The sequence below is a fragment of the Aplysia californica genome, unplaced genomic scaffold, assembly GCF_000002075.1.
Source record: "Aplysia californica isolate F4 #8 unplaced genomic scaffold, AplCal3.0 scaffold00258, whole genome shotgun sequence".
Lineage (NCBI taxonomy): Eukaryota > Metazoa > Mollusca > Gastropoda > Aplysiida > Aplysiidae > Aplysia > Aplysia californica.
The window spans coordinates 980,949-988,030 of record NW_004797528.1 but is presented as its reverse complement, the minus strand read 5'-3'; the positions used below and the strand labels follow the sequence as shown (position 1 = coordinate 988,030).

General features: G+C 41.6%; 1 protein-coding gene across 1 annotated transcript in view; it reads left to right on the top strand.

Annotated features, from left to right (window-relative positions):
- Window positions 1-6,692: 6,692 nt before the first annotated feature.
- The window catches only part of LOC101859492, a 16,671-nt gene continuing 16,281 nt past the window's right edge, over window positions 6,693-7,082 (top strand). Inside the window, exon 1 of the mRNA XM_005100742.3 lies at window positions 6,693-6,828. The gene's annotated coding sequence lies outside the window, so the exon portion shown is untranslated. The remainder of the gene's footprint in view (window positions 6,829-7,082) is intronic.

Sequence of the window (7,082 nt, the reverse complement as noted above, 5' to 3'; positions counted from 1 at the left end):
TTAGTGTTTGAGGGCTTAATCAGCTGCTTGCACTGTATGCTTCCCGGGAAGCTGAGCATGTTTGGGAGTGTTCTATGGTCTGCTGGGATAATAATATTATAGTGTAAAGTGCATAGAGCCTGCTGTTGAGCGGGGATATGCGCTATGCAAATGCTATTTATTATTATTATTATTATTATTAATAGGAGCGCGCAGAACATTATTGAACATTTTCAGCTGGTAGGAAATTTTGAATTTTGCCCGGATGGCGACCGAAGCATACTCTTATCGAATTTTGGACCACCAAGGGATCTTTAGCGTGCGCAACTTGCACACGGGACCTCCAAAAAATTTTGCCCTTATCCGAGAAGGCTAGGTGTTAGATCTTACTTACCATAAGATCAGGAGTGTGGCCGAAAGACAGCAGTATGAAGGAGCCACAGAGTAGCAGTGGAAACGCTGCAGAAAGAGTCAGGAGCCCAGTGGAGGGAGCAAAAGGGGGAGGGGGGTCAGAAAGTGGAGACGAAAGCAGACTACAGAACCCGGAACCTATTGAATGAAAGGCAAACACCGTAAACTCTAGACTGCGAGAGCTCCCTGGAGTTATTGGTATAATCTTAAAAACTTCTATATTTCTGATGTTTTTTATTTGAAAAGCACCCATTTATCTTGAATAGAAGTCGGGATTTGCCCATGATGTAGGTGGGAGTCGCCTGATTTCAGAGAAAATAGCCGCCAAAGTTTGGGGACTTCCAAAGCTTGAATGTCCTTGGAAACTTGCAACGGTAGTTTTTGTGCTTTATATCAAGGTGTTTTAGTAAAATCCACACAGAAATACGTTTTTAAATGGACTTAAAAGGTCTAGGTGTTGAGCAAAACTAAAATATTAATAAGAAACAAAAACAAAGAAAATTGTTCTTCGAGCTGAAAAATCCTGGCTTCTTTTATTTCATTATTTTGACGAGCGCCTGATTCCACCCCAATCATTGTGTCCACGGGGATGTAAAAACACAATTTTTTAACCCTATCCGTACGTCATGTTTTACTATCATATCCAACCGACGTGGGGAACTCTGTGCCACCTCTTTCCAAAGAGGACATTTATTCGTTAATCCGATCCGTACACTTTACATAGACGTCTGTCAGGATGATTTTTTTTTTGGTGTAGAAAAACTGAAATTTTCAAAGAAATCTTCGCGCTAGAAGCATTCTAAAACGTGAAGAATACGACCCCGGGGTACAAAATGACCCCAGGCCGTACGGATAGCGTTAAAAGCCGTGTGTTGTGAGCCTTCCGTGACAAAGTCTATTTGATAGAAAATGATGTAGTTGTGTACAGTGTTACGCGCCGATTGACACAAATTAAAATCATTTTGGAGGCGTGCTGCTTTTACCATGCCTGTCAGGGCCAAACAACGCCCACCCCCGAACAGTGCCATTGACTGTAGTGTCTTTAGGCCATTCCCAAAGGAGGGACATTTCTCGTTCAAGCACAGTAAAATTGTAAATGGGCTGATTCATCAATGTCACGCCCATAACTGTGCCTGATCTACAACAGGGAACTGCTGCTTTTTCTTTCATAATCCTTACTATTGTCATTTTCCTCTACTTCTTCTGTATGTTTGTCACACTCTTGTGACTCGCTATTTCCGGGGTGCCTTGATAGTAGAAGCAGGCCTTGTGCTGTTGAATCTAGAGAGGTGAGCAGATCAGAGTAAGTCTGATTCCCTGTAAAGACTTCTCTGATGACACCCACCACTTAGCGCTCATATGACCTTATGCAGTTGCGAGCGCCGTAAAACCCTCTACTAAAAAAAACCCCCAAAAAAGTCCCAGCAGACAGACAGAGATACTCGATAAAATCCGCCCCGCCTGGGAGTCGAACCAATATCTCCTGATTGGCGCTCGTATGACCTTATGCTGTTGCGGGTGCCGTAAAACCTTTACTAAAAGAAAACAATGTCTCCTGGTTGGAGCTCATATGACCTTATGCAGTTGCGAGTGCCGTAAAACCTCTACTAAAACAAAACAAACAATGTCTCCTCGTTGGAGCTAATGTGATCTTATGCAGTTGCGAGTGCCGTAAAACCTCTACTAAAACAAAACAATGTCTTCTGAGAGCAAGGGCTGAAGCTGAAGTGTATGACCGCCACACTGCAGGTTGCTGGTATAATGTTGTCTGTAGACGCATAACGGGGTTGTCGTCTTCGTCATTGTGGGTGGTTGGCGGGTGCTCTGGTGTGGTTTGCTCCTTCTTTCCTATCAAACATCTATCGTCCTTATCTCCCCTTCTTCTGTTTTTATGTTTGTTACTCTCTTGTAACACCTCTTATCTTCTGGCGCTCATATTATGACCTTATGCCGTTGCGAGCGCTGTAAAACTTGTACTACTAAACTCTTCGTCATTCAGAAAATATGTGGGCTCTCGTGGTCAAGATGTTAAACAGTGTTCGCCTCTCATTCAATTGGTCCCGGGTTCGAAACCTGACAGCGACGGAAAATTTTATTCTCTACATTTTTCTCTTCTCACCTCCTTTCCTGATCTTTAACCGCTTACTATCGTCTGTTTTTGTCTCCACTTTCTGCCCTCACCTCCTTTCCCCCCTCCTCTGGGCTCCTGATTCTTTCTGCAGCCTTATTCTACTGCTACGCCTTGGCTCTTTCTTACTGCGTCTTTCAGCCAACCCCCTTATTTTAGGGTAGGTAAGATCTAACACTGGGGGCTCTCGTGGCCTAGAGGTTAAGGTGTTGGCCTCTCATTCAAAAGGTCCCGGGTAGCGACCGAAAAATTTTCTTCTCTGTGTCTCCTTTCACCCCATTTCCTGCTCTCTAGCAATGTTCTGTCGTCTGCTTTCGTCTCCTCTCCCCACCCCACCCCTCCCCCCTCACCTCCTTTGCCCCTTCCTCTGGGCTCCTGATTCTTTCTGCAGCCTTTCTACTGCTACTCCTTCGCTTCTTCTTACTGCTGTCTTTCAGCCACACCCCTGATCTTCTAGTAGGAAAGATCTACACCTAGCCTTCTCGGACGAGGGCGAAAAATCTCGGAAAGCCCCTGTGCAAGTTACGCATTTTAAAGATCCCTTGGTGGTCTAAAATCGATAAGAGTAGGCTTCGGCCGCCACCCGGGCAAAATCCAAAATTTCCTACCGACTGAAAATATTAGGTGTGTCCCGCGCGCTCATATGACCTTATGCAGTTGCGAGCGCCGTAAAACACTTTACAAAACAAAAAATAGATCTAACACTTAGCCTTCTCAATTAAGGGAGGAAAATCTCGGAAATACCGTGTGCAAGTTGCGCACGTTAAAGTTCCCTTGGTGGTTCAAAGTCGATAAGAGTAGGTCTTGGCTGCCACTCGGGCAAAATTCTAAATTAATTCCTCCCTAACTGAAAATGTTTAATGTTTCCCGCACGCTCATATAATGACTTTATGCAATTGCGAGCGCCGTAAAACACTTACCAAAACAAAACAAATTCAGAAAGTCAGTAATAGTTCCGAATCAACTTAGCAACGTCTGTCATGTAACAGGTGTATATCACCAATACGCATGAGTTTGGTTCTCGGGCGAGGCAATTTGTTTGTTTGTTTCTTTCTGACTTTCTTTCTACTCTTTCTTTCTTACTTTCTTTTTTTTTCTTTCTTTTTTTTTCTGTCGTTATCATTTTGGGTTGGCTTTTTGTATCCTTTTTTGTCGTTTTATAGTTTTGTTTTGTTTTCTTAACCGAATACATGCATAGCCGTTTGTCTGTTTTGGTAATGTGTACCTCTCAGCCCGACTTGTCCCTAACTGGCAGAGTCGAAGCAACCCGCCTTCTAAATTATCTCAAATGTGTCATCAGGGGCGTGGCAAATTCTGACAACGTTACAGTTACAAATACCACTCGACCTTTGTTATAAAATCATTCTCCATCTCCACAGCTTGCAAAAAACAAAAAAGCAACAACAAACAAACAGCTGGTGGTTTGAGGAACCGTCGTGCATGTATCCAGCTGCATAGGGAAAATGAGATTGAATTACGTTTTGAAATGATGTAATTGTAATGTAAAAAAAACTAAAATGGTGTTTAGATCTAGATCTACGCCTATGAAATTCCACTTATTTAGAACGTATTTTTCAAAAAATGTCAGCATGGGCGGAAAAATTGATGACACAGCTGAAGGCAGGCATAATTGTATGAACTATTCCTATGCGTAGGCGTAAATAACTCAAAAATGCAAATGCACTCGAATGTGTATTATCAAACCATCTGTTAGGGGGGCTCTCGTGGTCTAGAGGGTTACGGTGTTCGCCTCTCATTCAATAGATCTCGTGTTCGAATCCGGATAACGAAGAAAATTTTTCTTCTCTAAAATTGTATCCTTTTACACCCTCTTCTGCTCTCTAACAATGTCGTCTGCTTTCGTCTCCACTTTCTGTCCCCACCACCTCACCTCCCTTGCCCCCTTTTCTGGCCTTCTGACTCTTCCTGCTGTCGTTCTACTGTTTCTTCTTGGCTTCTTCTTGCTGCTGCCTTTCTACTGTTTCTTCTTGGCTTCTTCTTGCTGCTGTCGTTCTACTGTTTCTTGTTGGCTTCTTCTTGCTGCTGCCTTTCTACTGTTTCTTGTTGGCTTCTTCTTGCTGCTGCCTTTCTACTGTTTCTTCTTGGCTTCTTCTTGCTGCTGCCTTTCTACTGTTTCTTCTTGGCTTCTTCTTGCTGCTGCCTTTCTACTGTTTCTTCTTGGCTTCTTCTTGCTGCTGTCGTTCAGCCACAACCCTGATATTATGGTAGCTATAATCTAACACCCAGCTTTCTCGGATAAGGGTGGAAAATTTCGGAGGCACGAGTGCAAACAGCCAACGTTAACTTAAAGATCCTTTGGTGGTCCAAAATTGATAAGATCAAAAGAGTAGACTTCGGCCGCCACCCGGGGAAAATTCGAAATTTCCTACCAACTAAAAATTTTAATATTTAACGTTCCCGCGTTCTCATGTGACCTTATGCAGTTAATTGTGAGCGCCATAAAACACTTACCACCACCCACACCCAAAAAAACAACAACAACAAACAAACAAACAAGCAAACAAAAAACAAAAACAAACAAACAAACAGCAGCAACAACAACAACAAATTATCTGTTATGATTTTAATTATTTAGTTCTCCGTCTCAGCTAGATCAAGGCTTCGAAATGATGGGCCGTTCCTTGGTAATCGAGGAGATTTTACGCCTCTCTCCACACTATAGGCTACGGACAAGGAGATTAAAAGTTTAGTTCTAAACTCCTTGGCTACGGATAATTAATAGGTCAGGATACCGATTTCAACGTCCGAATTGGAAAAGACCAGAGGTTATAAATAGTAAAAGTAAAAACGTCCTTGGAAAGGACCGAGACTCTTGAAAGGTCCACAGGCAACCACAGATCAAGTTCAATCCCACCATTCAGAGGGATCGAACAAAGAAACAGATACTTTGAAAAGCTAAAATTACGTTGGCTTATTTTAACCCAATCTATTGACCCTTTTAATGTAATGATATTATGTGTTCAGCTGATCAGCAACGCGTGGATTGCTATAGCGGAAGCGCCAGCAGAGAGTATAAGGCCTATGCCGATCATCTCATGAGTTTTTTGTTTGTTTGTTTGTTTGTTTGTTGTTGTTGTTGTTGTTTTGCTTTTGTTCTATTATTTTTTTCTATTGAAGTACCGTACTCTCAAACACTTCAAAAGCGATTCATCCAATGTCGATGAGAAAAGTGGTCATCTTAGACAGGTGGTCCCCTCGGGAAGTGTCATTATGAATAAATAAATAAATAAATAAATAAATAAATTAATTAATTAATTAATTTAAAAACCCGCAAGGCGTAGAGTGGGTATAAAGGTCATTTGCACAGGTATGGTCTTGTACAGGTGGTCGTTTCTTTAGAGTACCCCTTCTAAGCTCAGCTGAGCCCTATTGGAGATATCGAGGGATTGCGCATGTGTTTAATGGTGAGCGTGAGGGAAAGGGGGGGGGGGGTGGAGGTGTTTTTGTTGCTATTCATGTTTTAATTTACTTTTAATTTATTCTAAGTTGAACCCCGTTGATGCCCGGTGCTTCTGTTGAGATTATTTTAGTCTGCAGACGACAGTCTTAACCAAGAGAACAAGAGCTGCTGAATTCCAAAAGTTGTCCCAATGACTGACGGATACAACCAAGCAAAGCTAGTTGACTTCTATTTCCAAAGAAATACCTAAAATAGAGGGGTTAATTATTCTTATAATCAGGAATCAGTTACATTACTTATCACAGGGAAACCCACACTACATTGAAGGTAACTTCAATTCAACAATATTCAAAATAATTGTTGCATCACTCCAGATTGAAAATGAAACAGTCAAAAGTTTCCACCGAGGAGATCCTGAAGAAGTCTGACAGTATACAACGTTCGACAGCCAATAATTAATAAGACGTGACAATGTGTGAAATATTATCTTTGAATTTTCTCAGAAACACCAATCTAATAAAAGAAAAGAAAAAAAAATGAAGTATGAAAAATTTTTGAAAAGCGGAACGATACCAAACGAGACGAAGGAGAGAATTACAATTACATAATTTAGCTATATATCATAATATTTGTATTGTTATTACCAACACAAATAATTATATATTTTTGATAAACTTTGCGAAAAAGAACTTGTCCTGGAAGCACAGTGCCTGGAAGAAACTTCCAAGGAAACATAACTCCCATCGACGCCGACAAAAGCCTCAGCCAGCCCGCCGACTCGCAAGGCCTATTCATCTTCCGCTCTTCCTTATTTGTGTTGTGATTGTGGTCTGAAGGAGGCTGACAATGAACATCTTTCTGGTTTAGATTCCAAGTTACACGTAAAACGGTACTACTGAATTACGCGGTAGTCTATAACTCATGATTATTTTTAACAGACAATTTATTATCGAAGTGGCTAGCCGTACTTAAGTACGGCAAGACTGCCAGTCTAGCCGTACTTAGATCTAGGTTTGGCCTGTCGACTCAAGCCTGTTAAGTTAAGTACACAGGTCTCATTAGTCCATTAGATCTAGATCTAGATCTAGTAATTATTCAGGTTCAAATACATGCAAGTCAGTAAGGCACCTTTTGGTTTTGTCT